This window comes from Pongo pygmaeus, chromosome 4 (genome assembly GCF_028885625.2).
Source record: "Pongo pygmaeus isolate AG05252 chromosome 4, NHGRI_mPonPyg2-v2.0_pri, whole genome shotgun sequence".
In the NCBI taxonomy this organism is placed as follows: Eukaryota; Metazoa; Chordata; class Mammalia; order Primates; family Hominidae; genus Pongo; species Pongo pygmaeus.
The window spans coordinates 90,718,413-90,737,378 of NC_072377.2; positions in this window are offsets into that span (position 1 = coordinate 90,718,413).

Below are 18,966 nucleotides of genomic sequence, written 5' to 3' on the forward strand. Positions count from 1 at the left end.
TGGAATATTCTTCCATTTGTTTGTGTCCTCTTTTATTTCGTTGAGCAGTGGTTTGTAGTTTTCCTTGAAGAGATCCTTCACATCCCTTGTAAGTTGGATTCCTAGGTATTGTATTCTCTTTGAGGCAATTGTGAATGGGAGTTCACTCATGATTTGGCTGTTTGTCTGTTATTGGTGTATAGGAATGCTTGTGATTTTTGCACTTTGATTTTGTATCCTGAGACTTTGCTGAAGTTGCTTATCAGCTTAAGGAGATCTGGGTCTGAGATTATGGGGTTTTCTAAATAGACAATCATGTCATCTGCAAGCAGGGACAATTTGACTTCCTCATTTCCTAGTTGAATACCCTTTATTTCTTTCTCTTGCCTGATTGCCCTGGCCAGAACTTCCAACCCTATGTTGAATAGGAGTGGTGAGAGAGGGCATCCCTGTCTTGTGCTGGTTTTCAAAGAAAATTCTTCCAGTTTTTACCCATTCAGTATGATATTGACTGTGGGTTTTTCATAAATGGCTCTTATTATTTAGAGATATGTTCCATCAATACCTAGTTTATTGAGAGTTCTTATCATGAAGGGCTGTTGAATTTTGTCGACGGCCTTTTTCTGCATCTATTGAGATAATCATGTGGTTTTTGTTTCTGTTATGTGATGTTTATGTGATGTAGGTTCTGTTTATGTGATGGATTACATTTATTGATTTGCATATATTGAACCAGCCTTGCATCCCAGGGATGAAGCCGACTTGTTGTGATGGATAAGTTTTTTTACGTGCTGCTGGATTAGGTTTGCCAGTATTTTATTGAGGATTTTCGCATCAATGTTCATCAGGCACATTGGTCTAAAATTCTGTTTTTTGTTGTTGTTGTTGTTGTGTGTCTGCCAGGCTTTGGTATCAGGATGATGCTGGCCTCATAAAATGAGTTAGGAAGGATTCCCTCTTTTTCTATAGACTGGAATAGTTTGAGAGAAAATGGTACTAGCTCCTCTTTGTAGCTCTGGTAGAATTTGGCTGTGAATCCGTCTAGTCCTGGACTTTTTTTGATGGGTAGGCTATTAATTATTGCCTCAATTTCAGAGCCTGTTATTGGTCTATTCGGAGATTCCACTTCTTCCTGGTTTAGTCTTGGGAGGGTGTATGTGTCCAGGAATTTATCCATTTCTTCTAGATTTTCTAGTTTATTTGCATAGAGGTGTTTATAGTGTTCTCTGATGGTAATTTGTATTTCTGTGGGATCAGTGGTGATATCCCCTTTATGATTTTTTATTGCGTCTATTTGATTCTTCTCTCTTTTCTTTTTTATTAGTCTTGCTAGCAGTCTATCAATTTTGTTGATCTTTTCAAAAAAACAGCTCCTGGATTCATTGCTTTTTTGAAGGATTTTTTTGTATCTCTATCTCTTTCAGTTCTGCTCTGATCTTAGTTATTTCTTGCCTTTGCTAGCTTTTGAATGTGTTTTCTCTTGCTTCTCTAGTTCTTTTAATTGTGATATTAGGGTATCAATTTTAGATCTTTCTGCTTTCTTTTGTGGGCATTTAGTGCTATAAATTTCCCTCTACACACTGCTTTAAATGTGTCCCAGAGATTCTGGTATGTTGTGTCTTTGCTCTCATTGGTTTCAAAGAATATCTTTATTTCTGCCTTCATTTCGTTATTTACCCAGTAGTCATTCAGGAGCAGGTTGTTCAGTTTCCGTGTAGTTGTGCAGTTTTGAGTGAGTTTCTTAATCCTGAGTTCTAATTTGATTGCACTGTGGTCTGAGGGACAGTTTGTTATAATTTCTGTTCTTTTACATTAGCTGAGGAGTGCTTTACTTCCAATTACATGGTCAATTTTAGAATAAGCATGATGTGGTGCTGAGAAAAATGTATATTCTGTTGATTTGGGGTGGAGAGTGCTGTAGGTGTCTATTAGGTCTGCTTGTTGCAGAGCTGAGTTCAGGTCCTGGATATCCTTGTTAACTTTCTGTCTCATTCATCTGTCTAATATTGACAGTGGGGTGTTAAAATCTCCCATTATTATTGTGTGAGAGTCTAAGTCTCTTTGTAGGTCTCTAAGGACTTGCTTTATGAATCTGGGTGATTCTGTATTGGGTGCATATATATTTAGGATAGTTAGCTCTTCTTGTTGAATTGATCCCTTTACCATTATGTAATGGCCTTGTCTATTTTGATCTTTGTTGGTTTAAAGTCTCTTTTATCACAGACTAGGATTGCAACCCCTACTTTTTTTTTTTTTTCTTTCCATTTGCTTGGTAGATCTTCCTCCATCCCTTTATTTTGAGCCTACATGTGTCTTTACACCTGAGATGGGTCTCCTGAATACAGCACACTGATGGGTCTTGACTCTTTATCCAATTTGCCAGTCTGTGTCTTTTAATTGGGGCATGTAGCCCATTTACATTTAAGGTTAATATTGTTATGTGTGAATTTGATCCTGTCATTATGATGTTCGCTGGTTATTTTGCCTGTTAATTGATGCAGTTTCTTCATAGCATCAACGGTCTTTACAATTTGGCATGTTTTTGCGGTGGCTGGTACTGGTTGTTTCTTTCCATGTTTAGTGCTTCCTTCAGGAGCTCTTTTAGGGCAGACCTGGTGGTGACAAAATCTCTCAGCATTTGCTTGTCTGTAAAGGATTTTATTTCTCCTTCACTTATGAATCTTAGTTTGGCTATGAAATTGGATATGAAATTCTGGTTCGAAAATTCTTTTCTTTAAGAATGTTGAATATTGGCCCCCACTCTTTTCTGGCTTGTAGGGTTTCTGGCAAGAGATCCACTGTTAGTCTGATAGGCTTTCCTTTGTAGTAACTTGACCTTTCTCTCTGGCTGCCCTTAACACTTTTTCCTTCATTTCAACCTTGGTGAATCTGACAATTGCATCTTGTGGTTCCTCTTCTCAAGGAATATCCTTTGGAGGGGAAGAGGCCCGCTGATTTCAGAATTTTCAGCTTTTCTTCTCTGGTTTATCCCCATCTTTGTGGTTTTATCTACCTTTGGTCTTTGATGTTGGTGACCTACAGATGGGGTTTTGGTGTAGATAACCTATTTTTTTTGATGTTGATGCCATTCCTTTCTGTTTGTTAATTTTCCTTCTAATAGTCAGGTCCCTCAGCTGCAGGTCTGTTGGAGTTTGCTGGAGTTCCACTCCAGACCCTCTTTGCCTGGGTATCACCAGAGGAGGCTGCAGAGCAGTAAATATTGCAGAACAGCAAATATTGTTGCCTGATCCTTCCTCTGGAAGCTTCATCCCAGAGGGGCAGCTGCCTATATGAGGTGTCTGTCAGCCCCTACTGGCAGATGTCTCCCAGTTAGTCTACACGGGGTTCAGGGACCCAATTGAGGAGGCAGTCTGTCTGTTCTCAGAGCTCAAACGTCGTGCTGGGAGAATCATTGCTCTTCAGAGCTGTCAGACAGGGATGTTTAAGTCTGCAGAAGTTGTCTGCTGCCTTTTGTTCAGCTATGCCCTGCCCACAGAGATGGAGTCTGGAGGCAGTAGACCTTGTTGAGCTGTGGTGGGCTCTGCCCAGTTCCAGCTTCCTGGCTGCTTTGTTTACCTATTCAAGCCTCAGCAATGGCAGATGCCCCTCCCCCAACCAGGCTGCTGTCTCACCGATCAATCCCAGACTGTTGCACTACCAGTGAGCAAGCCTCTGTGGGCATGCGTGGGAGAGAACCACCTTGTCTGCTGGTTGCTAAGACCTTGGGAAAAGCGCAGTATTTGGGCAGGAGTGTCATGTTCTTCAAGGTAGTCTGTCATGGCTTCCCTTGGCTGGGAAAGGGAAATCCCCCGATCCCTTGAGCTTCCCAGGTGAGGCGACTCCCTGCCCTGCTTTGGCTCACCCTCCATGGGCTGCACCCACTGTCCAACCAGTCCCAATCAGATGAACCAGGTACCTCAGTTGGAAATGCAGAAATCACCCATCTGCTGCATCAATCAAGCTGGGAGCTGCAGACCAGAGCTATTCCTATTTGGCCATCTTGGAATGCCCCTAGGGTGAGATTTTATCTCAATGTGGTGTTGACTTGCATTTCCATGATGATTTTTAATGATGCTGAGCATTTTTCATATACTTGTTGGCTATTTGTATGTCATCTTCTGAGAAATGTCTATTTAGATCTTTTGCCACCCCACTTGCTTTTAGTAATGGGGTCTCACTATGTTGCCCAAGCTGGAATACAGTGGTTATTCATAGGTGCAATCCTAGGACACTGCAGTCTCATACTCCTGGGCCTAAGCAATCCTCCTGTCTCAGTCTCTTTTTTGCTGGAACTAATGGTACACACCATTACACCCAGGTTTCCCATTTTAAAATTGGGTTATTTGTGTTTTTGCCATTGAATTGCTTGAGTTCCTTGTATGTTCTGGTTATTAATCCCCATGGAATAAGTAGTTTGCAAAGATTTTTGTCCATTCTGTAGGTTGTCTCTTTACTTTGTTGATTGTTTTCTTTGCTGTGCAGAAGCTTTTTAGCTTGATGTAATCCCATTTGACAACTTTGCTTTGGTTACCTGTGCTTGTGGGGTAGTACTCAAGAAACATTTGCTCAGACCAGTGTACTGAAGCACTTCCCCCATGCTTTCTTGTAGAAGATTTATAATTTCGGGTCTTACATTTAGTTTTTAATATATTTTGGGTTGATTTTTTAATATAGTGAGAAATTGGGTTATTTTTATTCTTCTGCATATGGATACCCAGTTTTCCCAGCATCATTTATTGAAGAGACTGTCCTTTCCACAGTGTATGTTCTTAACACCTTTATCAAAAGGGAATTGGCTCTATGTGGATTTATTTCTGCATTCTTTATTCTGTTCCATTGGTCTATGCATTGTATTTTTATTTTGAAATTAGGTAATGTGTGCCTCCAGCTTTGTTCTTCCTGATGAAGATTGTTTTGGCTATTCAAGGTCTTCTGTGATCCCTTAGAAATTATAGGATTTTTTTTTCTACTTCTATAAAGAATGTCATTGATATTTTTATAGGAACTGCATTACGTATGTATATAACTTTGGGGAGTATGGACATTTTAACAATATTAATTCTTCCAATCCATGAACATGGGCTACCTTTTCATTTTTGTGTCCTCTTCAATTTCTTTCATCAGTGTTTTATGGTTTTTATTATAGAGATCTTTCACTTCTTTCATCAAGTTTATTATTTTTGGTAACTATTTTAAATGGGATTGCTTATTTGATTTCCTTTTCAGATTGTTCACTTTTGGTATATAGAAATATCACTGATTTTCATATGTTGATTTTGTATCCTACAACTTAACTGAATTCATATATCAATTCTAACCGTTTTTTGGTGGAGTCTTTAGGCTTTTCTAAATGTAAGACCATGTCATCTGCAAACAAGAACAATTTGACTTCTTCCTTTCCAATTTGGATGCCCTTTGTATCTTTCTTTTTTCTAATTGCCCCAAGATTTCCATTACTATGTTGAATATTGTGGTAGAACTGGACATCTTTGTCTTGTTTCAGTCCTTACAGGAAAAGCTTTCCATTTTCCCCTTCATTATGGTGCTAGCTGTGGGTTTATCATATATGGCTTTATTGTTTTGAGTCATGTTCCTTCTATAGCCCAGTTTCTTGAGAGTTTTTATCATGAAGGAACATTTAATTTTACTGATGTTGAATAGATGCTTTTCCAGAATCTATTGGCATGATCATTTGGTTTTTGCCCTTAATTCTAGTACTGTGATGTTTATTTATTTGTGTGTGTTGAACCATTCTTGCATATCTGGGATGAACATCACTTGTACATGGTGAATGATCTTCACCAAGTTGTTTAATTAAGTTTGATATATTTTGTTGAGGATTTTTTCATCTATATTCATCAAGAATATTGACCTGTAGTTTAATATTTTTTTGTTTTGTCTTTGTCTGGTTTTGGTATGAGGGTAATGCTGGCATTGTAGAATGAGCTTGGAAGTATTACCTCAACTTCAGTTTTTTTTAAGAGTTTTAGTAAAATTGATATTAGTTAGCCTTTAAATATTTGGTAGAATCCAGCAATGAAGCCATTAGGTCCTGGCATTTTCTTTGATGGGAGATTTTTTTACTATTGCTTCTTTCTCGTTACTCATTATTGGCCAGTTCAGGTTTCACATTTCTTCATGGTTCAGTCTTGGTAGTCATAATTATGAGTCTAGGAATATATCCTTTTTGTCTAGCGTTTTTTCATTTGTTGGAGTATAGTTGTTCATTCAACACATGCATTTTTAGAGGACACACATTCAAACCATACCAGGAAGTGATTCAGTTATAAGGGTGAAACCCTAATAAATGAGATTAGTGTCCTTATAAAAAGAAACTCCAGTGAGCTCCCTTCCCTACTTCCACCATGTGAGGACACAGAAGGCACCATCTGTGAGGAGCATGTCATCACCAAACACCAAATCTGCTAGTGCCTTGATCTTGGACTTCCCAGCCTCCAGAAATGAAAATAATAGACTTCTGTTGTTCATAAATTACCCTGCCTAAGATATTTTGGTATAGCAGCCTAAATGGACTAAGACATTGATTATATAAAAAAATGACCAATTTGTGAGATAAGTGGGGAAGAAAAGAGCAGAGGGACAAGGGGATGCAAAGAAGAGAGGAAGAGAGAAACAGTGGGAGAATAAGACAGAGAGAGGCCTAGAAAGAGAAAAGCAGGAAGAAGATGAGTGACAGATATAGAGAGGTTACAGCACTTTTGTTTTATGACCCTTTAAGGGCAGAAATGGATGGCAGAGTAAAAATATGAACAAGGTCAAAGCAATGTGGCTAAAACATTCTTTTATATAACTAAACAGAAAGGTCATATAAGGCATATAATTTTAGAATTAGGTTGTGAAAGGTCTATATGTACCAGGTAATAAATTTTTATTTTATGCTGTTGGCCAATGTTTTTACAAAGTGTACTCCATGAAGACTTAATGACTCATAAAGAAAAGGGTTTATTTAAATGTATTTGAGAAATACTACAGATTATGTCTCTCTCTGAAAGTATAACACGTCAGCATACTTACATCTCTAAGGAATCCTGAGAAAATATACTTGGTGATAATTAGTTCAATCTGTGTTTACCAATCATACTTAAGGACAGAATAATTTTTTCTGTGTATAAATCCCTATTTGTATACTGTAGAACATACTTTGGAAATACGGTCAATCATGAGCCACAGTTAAATGTTTAGACTGAAAAAGACAAGAGAAACCTACAGTTTAGGAAGATAAAATCTCATGGCTATGTGCTATATGGATGAAACACACTAAGACTAAAACTGTGGGGGGATTGGAGTGGGCAATTAATAGGTTATAGTAATAATCAAGAGGATATACCAGGTATTCAATTTGTATGGGAATAATCAGAATTAAAAGATATGGGTAAATGTGAGAAATGTTATATCAGAGATGTTGATTGTTACCAGACTGACAGCCCCTACTGAGACTGCCACCTTTTATACCATGTCACTTCACAACTTAATTAAACCAGAATGAGAATCTGATACAAAGTGACATGTCCACAGCTGGCCAGCAATTATGACTTTTATTGTCTGGCTTAAAAACAAAAGTTAAATAAGGTTTCTCATTTAAGAGTTTGAAAGTGTGAAAACAGAGACTGAGACTTGTAGCAGATAGATACAGATATATGTGTGTGTATGTGTGTATATATATGTATATATATATACACATATACACACTATCTGTATACATATATAGCTATATATGTGCCACATATATATATAGCAATATATATGGAGAGATCCAAGAGACTATACACAGTGCTCACTTTTCATATTCAATATATATGCAGACTTGAGATCTAAAATCTATATTAAGGCATGTTTGTGTATGAAATATAAATAGCATTTATATTACCATCTGCAGGGTAATATCTTGAAATATTAATCTTTGTGTTTGGTTTTCCCCACCTCCCTAAGTAAAATTTTTCCACCAGTGAGTCAGAGGTGTTTATATTGCCTCCAAGCAAAGTAGGAATTTTTAGGATATGAATGAAACAAGCAGTAAGTAGTCAATATAGAAGGAAGCCCTGAAGGAAGCAGGACATAAAGTTTATGCTATAATAGTTAAACAGAATGAAGAATAGTGAAGAAACACACCACTTCATATGCATGCACACACAAAGTGAAAACAGGTTCATCTAGGCTGGAGAGGAAAAGAGAGGGAGATGGGAAAGAGGAGCTAGGTGGGACACACCCTTACAGCAAGTTAGAGAGTAGACAATGAGAAGGGCAGAAATGGGGGATGAATAACTGCATGGAGGGATATTGTATCCTCATAGGGAGACTGCCTATCACCCTTACTGGCCAGCAGCAGGGAATCAAGTCAACATGTGGTAATAAAGTCAACAAGTAGAGACTACTCAGCATCTGGACAGAGCAAGATGTCTCTGGTGGTAGAGTGGGATTTCCATCTACAGACAGAACTTCTAGCATAAATACTTCTGCCACTTACTCCAAAATTTCATGAGCTGTATTTGTCTGTTCAGAAAACACAAAATGTCACAGACTGGGCAGATTAAACAAACGGGAATTTATTTCTTACAGTGATGAAGGCTGGGAAGTCCAAGATCAAGGTGTTGGCTGCTTCAGTTCAGGAATGGCTCTCTTCCTGGCTTATAGCCAACTTCTCACTGTATCTTTGCATGATAGAGAGAGTAAGCTCTCTGGTATGTCTTCTTAAAAGAGGACTAATCCCATCATCAGGGCCCCACCCTCATGACCTCACCTAAACCTGATTACCTCTAAAGGCCTCATCTCCAAATGCCATCACATTTCAGGGTATAGAGTTGGGGCTTCAATGTATGAATTTTAGGGGAATGTAATTCAGTCTATAACATTATTCCCTGGCATCCTAACATCCATGTCCTTCTTGCATGCAAAATACATTGATTAAATTCCAACAGCCCCCAGAGTCTTAACTCATTCTGGCACCAACTCTAAAGTCTAAACTTTAAAGTCTCATTTATATATTATATAAATCAGATATGGTTAAGACTTGATGCAAAATTCTTCTCCATCTATGAGCTAAAGAAGAAAAATTGGGGTGAACAGATAACCAGACGAGTATGTGCTCCCAAAATGCAATGGTGGGACAGGCATAAGATAGATATTCCAATTCCAAAAGTGAGAATAGGAAAGAAGAAACAGGTGATGGCTACCAAACAAGTCTGAAAATTAGAAAGACAAATTCCATCAAATCTTAAAGCCTGAGGATAATCCTGTTTGGATCCATTCTCTGCCTGTGGACCCACTGGGGCAGTGGTTCTGCTTCTGTGACTCTGCAGGGTACTCTGGCCCCCATGGCTTCTTGGGGAAGCTGTCTATCCCAGTGAAACTGAGGAAGTAGCCCTGCTGATCTCTGGATGAACTTCAGGGTCATTTTTCCCTGTTCTTGTAGAGCAGAGCAAATTTGCAGCCAAATACTTTGTTGTTCAGCCCTGTCAAATCCAACAATTCTTACAGCCTTCCTTTATTTTATCTCACTTTTTCTGTTCCCTTTAGTTGAAACTGTTCTTGCTGGTTTAATCCCATCTCTATTCCTGGCTTCTGTTGAAATGGCTGATTAAGTCCATGAGTCCCAAACATATCTTTTTATCAAGTGGTTATTCTGTCACACCTTTAGCGTTCTCTTCAGAAAAATCTTTCCCATTTCCACAATATTATGCAATAAACTGAGAATTTTCCACATCTCCAAGTTCTGATTCCTTTTTGATTAACAATTTCTTCATCAATTAATCTCTCTTCTTTTGCATTTTACTGGAAGCATTCAAGAGGAATTTTCAACACTTTCCTTAGAAATCTCCTCAGCTAAATATCCAATTTCATCACTCCCAAGTTCTACCTTCTACGAAACACTAAAACACAGCTCAGCCAAGTGTAAGTATTAACTTTTGTCCAGTTTCCAATTATTGGTGTTCTTCACTCCAATCTGAGTTTTCACCAGAATTGCCTTGAATACCCATATTTCTAATACACACCTCAAAACTCTTCCAGGCTCTACCCATTACCCAGTTTCAAAGCCATGTTCATGTTTAGGTATTTGTTACAGTTGCACCTCACTTCTTAGCACTAAGTTTTGTATTAGTCTAGGTTCTTCAGAGAAACAGAAGCAATAGAATATATATAGACAGAATGATATTTATTATAAAGAATTGGCTCACATGGTTATAGAAGCTGACAAGTCTCAAGATCTGTGGTCAGCAAACTGGAGACCCAGGAGAGCTGATGGCATAAACTCCTGTTCAAGTCCAAAGGCCTGAGAATCAGGAGAGCCAATTGCAAAAGTTACAGTCTAAGTCCAAGTCCAAAGGTAAGAGAAGACTGATATCACAGTGTAAAGACAGGAAGAAAGAGAAAATGCTCCCTTACTAAGACTTTTTGTTCTATTCAGACCCTCGGCAGATTGGATGAGAGTCACCCACATTAGAGAGGGCAATCTGCTTTCCTGAGTCCACTAATTTAAGTGTTAGTCTCATCCAAAGCACCTTCATGGATACACTCAAATAATGTTTAACCAACTGTCTGAACATCTTATGGCCCAGTCAGGCTGACATATAAAATAAACCATCACAGGCTGGGCATGGTGGCTCATGCCTATGATCTCAGCACTTTGGAAAGCCAAAGTGGGAGGATGGCTTGAACCCAGGAGTTTGAGACCAGCCCTGGCAGCACAGCAAGACCTCATCTCTACAAAACTTAAAATAAAAAAAAAATTAAGCATCACATAAATGGCATTCATAGGGCTCCTGAATAGGCAGATGGGGTCTTTGACACCCAGAGGGGTAGTAAATGTGAGAAAGTAAAGCTCTAGCATCAATAATTGAGTAGGCCTGGAGCATAGTATGTTCTGTCCATGTTAAATAGTAAACAACAGATTTTCTATACAGCTTTTATTTTGAAATTTCATTACTTTTATGAACCTAACTATAGAAGTTCAAATGGAACATAGTTTTATGGTCCTGCATGCTTAAGCAAATAAGAATGAAAATAAAACTGCATGAAAATAAAAACCTTTCTAACTTTAATAACTGCACTTTGCTTTATTTATTCCAAAACTCTTTGGATCTGAGGACCACCTATGTAGGAGAAATTAAAAACTAAATGAAAATATGCTTATTCTGCATTCCATGCCTCCAATTTAATTTTTAAGTCTTTATCAGCCTAAAAATGCTCAACTATTGTTTCATCTTTTGGCATAGAATAAGTTTCATAACAAAGATTCCAGTAACAGTAAATCTGATGTTTATAGTCTCAATTTGGTTTTTTTTGTTTCTGTAATATCTCTACATGAGTTCATATTAACATGTTCTTCATCTCAGTTTTCTCTCTGTTCTTCTTGGTACTAATGTTTTTGAGGGGGCTATGTTTCTAGACCCCAGGATGTAAACCCACTTTCCTAAACTGTAATTCTCCACTCAGATACAATATTTTGGTTTCATCAGTTTGTTTGATTTTTTTACATGTTTACAATTTTCTGTTGCTTCAACAGAGTTTTGAAGATTAAACAGGGTATTCCTTTCCAGTCTCCTCATCAAGGTGTTCTCCTTGCCTATGGTAGTCACACACTCTGCCTCCTCTAGAAATCCACCCCTATGGGTAAGGTGATTAGGGCTTCTGAACTAAGAATTAGGGTGTGTAATTTGACAAATCGAGTGTTCTGATAATGACACAAAACCTGCATTCTCTCTGGATGGAAGCCTCAAATGCAATTGAACCACTCTTTGCATAAATCAGAGGTAGGACATAGATGTTAAACTTTAGTCTCGTTATTTCTTTTTAACATTGGATTGTGCTTGGTATAATCCCCCCTAAAAATTTATCTCTAAGTTCTTTCTAGGCCTCAATCTCTAAATTGGGAAGTTATTTATTCAGCACATATTGAACAAGCAACTACAATATGTTTGGCACTGAACTTCAGTTAGAAGCTGAAGATAAAATGGTGAACAAAACATACTGATGCCTACAGTCTAATAGGGAAGACAGACTTTAATCAGATATCATAAATCATTACCATTTTACCCCAACCTGCCTCTTCTCTCTTTTTCTTGGCTTTCTTGATTACTCTCTGTTAATTTATCTCCTACCTTTAGCAGCTCCTTTAGCAGCTCTTTAGCAGCTCTTTCTTTCTCCACCAGTATCACAGGGTTTTTTTCCCAACTCTGCATCCTGCTACTCTATATATTCTCTCTGAAACTTGACATACTTCATGACTTCTACTTTTATCTAAATGCTGAAGATTCCAGAAATTCTCTCTCCTTCCTAGATCTCAGTAATCCTCTTGCCCCACCCAAAAAGAACCACTAAATCTCTCATCAAATATTGGAATTAATCTCTTAGAAATAGTTAATTAATTAGTTAGAATTAGTTACTCCTTCATCTATTATACTATTGTCCCAGTGACATACTTCTATTAATGCATCCATTAGAAGGTACTGGGTTCACAGTGTCATTTATCTCAGTAATCTCAATATAGAGCAAAAGAGCCGGAAAAATAGTAGATGATGAATAAATACTTATTGAATGTTGTTGAATAAGAGAATGCCTCTTCAGTTTGTGTGTGTGTGTGTGTGTGTGTGTGTGTGTGTGTGTGTGCTTTAGAGGAATGGAACTTCCTGCTTTAGAGGAATGGAAATGTGCTTTCTCATTCTTTGTATGGAAACTGAGGAGCAGGGAGGCAGATAGAAGCAGTAAGTAGAATACAAGTCAGAAGTAAAAAGTAAAAATCATAAATAGAAGCTGCTATTTACTGATGATGTGTCATATAGAATAAAGGGTTATTAAACACAGATTTAGAATTGACCCCATTTGTTTTGATGTGGTTTAGGATTCAGTTTATAAATAACAGAAAAAAAATATGATAGTTTTACTAGAAACTATTTCTAAGTCTACTCCTTTCTCTTATAAAAGTCCGGGCAGGCAATCCTGGGCTGAACAGCCCTTCACATTGTTAGAGAACATATATCCTTCTGTCTTATTTCTCTGTCACATGTAGCTTCAACCTCAAGGTCCAAAATGGTAACGTGCATTCTAAGAAGCAGGATAGGGTAAAGAACAAAGAAGCACAGCACAAACATTACATGAGCATTGTCTCCCTGGGAAGCCTTCCAGAAGATGTCACATAACACTTCCACTTGCCTCTCATAGCCTAGTTCTGTGACCAAAGAGAGGCTAGGAAATGGACTCTTCATCCTGGTATATCATGTTTCAAGCTTTAAAGTCTGTTGCTGTAAACAGAGGGAAAAATGGATATGGACTTACAGCCTTTTGTTTTTGCCTTTTTGTATTTCAGGCCTTGTCCATGATGTTACGTATAAGGTAATTAGCACACTACATTCACTCAACAAATATTTACTATTATTGTTATTACTATTCACTGTAATCATTTGCCAGTTCTCATACATCCAGACAAACTGGCTACTTTGTCCCAATGACTGGTTAGCTATATGTTAAGATTTTGGATGTTACAGCCTTTATCAGTCCCTGAACACTATATAAACTGTACCCTGATCTTGATAAAGTAATAATGACTAAATTCCTAATGGCCAACTGATACTCTTGGAGTTGTCTAACATCACCAGAGAGTTAGTGAGGTACTGGTCGATTTGATTAAATGTTATTTCATGTTATGACCTTAGTTTTTACTTGAGAGGGATGAACTAATCATAACCACATAAAACTCAAAGTCTCACAGATGAAACCTCCATCTCACAGAAGCTTCTTGAACTTTACTCCCAAAGTGATTGGCCAGACCATTCAACATAACTGCACCAAAACCAACGATATTGAGTCCCCATTTCTCTAATGTGTTTTAAAGGATTGCTATGCTTCGTTGATTTGATAATGCTTATCTTTTTATTTCCTTTCTCAGAAACTAAAATTTATAGAGTAAGCTCTTGGCAAGTGAGTCATTTGAGAAAGCTACAGGATATTTCACCTGTAAGATAAGACTAAGGGCTACTACTAGCAGACAAGATAAGTCTCCTGGTTACTTGCTTGCTGGAAGTCATTATTCACAGTCTCCTGCCCGGATTACTGAAAGCATGTTACTCAGGTCCTAAGGAATTTCTTCTTTGTTCTCTGTAACCTTAACTGTAGTGATCGCAGTATTAAATGTTACAAAGTAGTCCTGGAGTTTTATTAATGAGCCCATCAGCTAAATTATAGTGATCATTAAAACTGCCAGTTCGTGTCAAAATGTTTTGACTATCAAATTCAGACAAATTAATCATTCTTTTAAATATGCTCTATTAGCAACCTGATTCTTTTTTCTGGTCCAGGATGTCATTTAGCAGGGTTTCTATTTCTTCCCTTTTGCAGGCTGGTAATTAAATGAAGGACAAATGGGTAGAAACAACCTTTTTGGGAAATTTTTTAAATGAGCTAATGATCCATTCCGTAAGCATTACAAACTGAAGGTGAGTCACTAAAGCTAATGACATTTATAATCAGTATTTGCAAAGAGCATCAGGTAATCAGTTAGAGCAGAAGAACAAGATAATGGCATTTCAGATGAGAACACACTTTTCAGAGGCTGATAACTTCTGCCAACAAATTGTCAGTGACATCTTGTTCAAAATAAAAAGGAATCTTCAAAATCTTATAAAATGATAAAAGTCAGAAGATGTTTGATAAGTTGAAGAAGTAAGAAATATTGACTGAGAGAGCAGGGTTTTTTATAAAAATTGGCGGGGTCTTCAAGATATGTTTGATAATGATTGAACTGGGTTACATAAAGTGACACATCTTGCTGCCTTGCTTCTTTTTCTGATCAAAATTGAGACTTAGTAAATCGTATAATTTTTCTTGCTTCTCTCCCCTCTCTTGTCATTGCCATAAAGTCTGTGATAGTTGCTTCCATTTCTGAAGCATAACCAGGATTTATTTTTAAAATTTAAACAATTGTATAAAGTGGCTACTCAAGCACTTACTAGGGCTACAGGAAATACTATATAGAAGTAGTATTTTCTTCCATGAGGTGTGGCAATAATTTCCTTTAAAAAAAAGTATTTTTATACTATTTCTTTAAAGGAAAAATTATTTTGAATTTTTCAGCAGCAGAATTTGTCTCCCAATTAGTGAAATGATTTATATTAAGCAAGGATGGTGATATGCCACAGTTTTGCCCCTTCTGATGTCAAAATCTCAGATCCTAATTATCAAAGTGACAAAGTCTTCTCAAATTGCCTCCTTCTGCTCCCTGCCAACAAGAGAACTGATATATTTAAATAAAATAATCTATTTTAGGCTTCCACATTTACAATTTTAAAGATATTTTAATGAAGTCAATGAACTTGTACAAAAATATATTCAGAATTCATACCCTGAATTCATTACTGTGATTCACCTACTTGGCTTCTAGGAATTAGAAGGTTAAAGACAAAAATGGTTGGAAAACTTAGAACTATTAACATTGGATACAAAGGCAAAATTAGGCTTCCGATTCAGTACTTAGTAGGGTCTCTCATAGATGAGATCAATACAGGCTGTTCCTTCTGTCACAACCAGAGTTTCCTAGGGAATTGAGTGTTCTCTTTCAGAGCAGAGGTTGCAACTGTGGTCATTGCCTTTCCCACTCCCCAGCCACATCATTTCTCATTCATTGGCCTTTTCCTTGAACTATCTCTATCCAAGATGTGCAGGAGGCATTGGAGGGATCAAGGTATTGATCATGCAGCAACCATCTACTTTCCCTTTCTTCTTTCCTTCAGCTTCCAATTCCAAATTGGAGCAAAAACAAAAGAATTCACATTTATTGAATGCCTCCTATGAACTAGTACTGGGCTCAAAATTTTACACATATAATTTCATTTAATTCTCTCTACAGTAATGCCCTATTTTGTGGATGAGGAAGTCTAGACTGATAAGAGTCCCAGGATCACAGAGTGAGGAAATGGGAACATTGGGCTGTCCAGCTCTTTCCACTCGTACACCATACTGTGTCTATGTCACCTGGATCTAAGAGTTACTTGAGGCTGGGATAAGAGAAATAAAAGGCTAACCATGATGCTAAAATGTCTGAATCATTACTGACTTACCAGCTTGTCAACAATCTAATACACAAGGAGAGCAAATTTTCTATAATGGAAAGTTAAGTTTTGTTGTTGTTGTTGTTGTTGTTGTTGAGATGGACTCTCACTCTGTCACCCAGGCTGGAGTGCAGTGGCGTGATCTTGGCTCACTGCAACCTCCACCTCCTGGGTTCAAGTGATTCTCCTGCCTCAGCCTCCCAAGTAGCTGGGATTACAGATGTGTGCCAACATGCCCAGCTAATTTTTGCATTTTTAGTAGAGGCAGAGTTTCAGCATGTTGGCCAGGCTGGTCTTGAACTCCTGACCTCAGGTGATCCACCTGCCTCAGACTCCCAAAGTGCTGGGATTACAGTCATAAGCCACTGCACCCAGCCAAGAAATTTAATATTAATTAGAATTAAATAAGATCTGTATTTGGCATGGAGACATTTATGGGTGTGGTAATTCTGTTACACTATGCAATTAATATATATCACTTGAAATTTTTGTATGCCAATTATACAATTTATATTCCATTTTCAATGTGCTTGATGTGTATTTTCAAAGGCATTTGGAGAATATTTCTCTCCTGTAAAACATTTGAGTCAATATTCAGGTTAATTTTATAATCTTCATAAATGTATTAAAACCCTTCATATTAGTTCTCACCCTGCTCAATACTTCATCAGGATTCTGACTTAAGCATTTCTTTGACTGAAATTTGTCATTTACTGCAGTTACTAGTGCATAACAATACCCAAGCCCCTACTTTATGCAGTTTTTTAGCATGTGGAAACTGCATGCTGACATAATTTTACTATTCACTGCAATAGAAATACAATAACCACTGTATAGCCAAAAGTGCTTTTGCACTCATTCATTCACAAATTTCATCTACTCAAGAGTTATTCACTTAGTAATGTATTTATTCAATCATTTTGACCCTGTTGAACACTGATTCTGTTTAGGGTGTGCCCATCTTGCAGGATAATATTTTCAATGTTTTTGTCATTTCTAATTATCTTGCCTTTTATATCTACAAATATTTTATTTTTGATTTCATTGTTAACTTGACCTCCTGGTAGAACAAGTGGCTTTCTGCCTGTTTTGCATATTGTATTTTGTTAGAGGAAGGCGTTTGAAGAAAAACTTCATAAAAGAAGTTTTAATTTTGAGTAGGAGTTCATCAAGAAAAAAATAATTGGGAGTTTAGTATTTTTAGTCCAGATAAGTAAGCTGAATCACTGATACAAGTGGTCCATAAGACACAGCAAAAGTATAGCCAATACCTTTTCTGTGTTTGGAGGAGAATGAGGGAATTCAGCTCCTGGAGCTGAGGATAATAAGATCAGAGCGTATAAGGACGCAGTATTCTTCAGCTGGCTGGCAGTACTGTAAAAATAACCACAAGACAACCCTAGATCTAGAATACACACTCCATGAGAGTGCCTAGAACAATTTCTGCCATACAGCAGGCTCTTTTTAAAAAATGATACCTGAATGCCCTGGTGACTTGGTATATAAATTGTAAAGTGCTCAGAACTCTTCCACTTTATTGTTGTTGGTACATCTGTATTTTCTCCTACATAGCCTGTTATTTCATGTCCAAAAAGAAAGGGGACAGAAATTGATGGGTGAGGACTTAGGGATGCTTATTGAGGCAATGAGCTAGAGATGCCCTTCTAAGTCTGTATGACAGTTTTTTCCTACTTGACCCCTCTTTCAATAAGGATGCCTATTTTCCTTTTTCTTATTTCATGAGGCTGCTTATGGCAATAGACCCTAAAAGAAGGAACTCTACTTGGACAGATGGTCTGAGAAGACCGCAGGCCTAAGGAAAAAACTCTTTCTCATTCTTCCTTGTTCTATTTGTTCTTACATTGTGTGTCCTAACTTTCAGAGTATTTCTGGAAGGGGTGTGCCTAGAGGCAGGATACTAGGAACCCATGGTAACCTCTAGATGTAGCCTCATGGCTCAGCCTTATCCTATATAACATAGCATCATAATTTGGAACCAAACTCTTTCTTCACCTGGCTTTGTCTCTCTGTGTGGATAAACTGAGGCCTGAGATTCAAACCAAACCCCAATTCATAACCCTCATGATAGGTGGAAACAACCTCATAAGGAGGTGTTCTGTGGACTGGACTGAAGCAAGAAGGACATTTCCAATGATTATCACAAGAGAGAAATATTACCAGGAAAAAAAATTGAGGTCAAAAAGCTAGAAGAAACTAACTGCATCAAACCAAAGGAGCAAAAACAGGAAAAGAAATAGGAAATTAATAATGGCCCAGATGTGGTGGTGGCTTCTGCCAGTAATCCCAGCACTCTAGGATGATAAAGGGAGTGGATGGCTTGAGGTCAGGAGTTCGAGACCAGCCCGGCCAACATGGTGAAACCCCATCTTTACTAAAAATACAACAAAATTAGTTGGGCATGGTGGTACATGCCTATAGTCCCAGCTACTTGGGAGGCTGAGGCAGGAGAATCACTTGAACCCAGAAGGCAGAAGTTATAGTGAGCCGAGATCATGCCACTGCACTCCAGCCTGGGTGACAGAGTGAGACTCTGTCTTAATAATAATAATAATGATAATAATAAGCTTAGTGGATGGGGAATCCATAGGATGGATAAGGTTGCAATGTAAGTTGCTCTGAGCTCACAAGAATCTGCTGCATTTGTGGACTGCATAAAAGGGCTGATATCCAACAGTTTAAAGACTTTCAGGAACATTTCTCTTTCCTTCCTTCATTCTTTTAGTACTGACTGTGAGTCAACCTCCCCTCCTTTCTCTCATACATACACACGTAGAGGCATAAAATATAGAATTTTTGAGTATTTTCTGCTAGTAAAGAAGTCTCTTAGGTAATGGAGAAAAACAAACTCAGGTTCTGGGCTATCATTTAGCATGCTATCGTTCTCTCTACTTATATATTTAGTATGCAT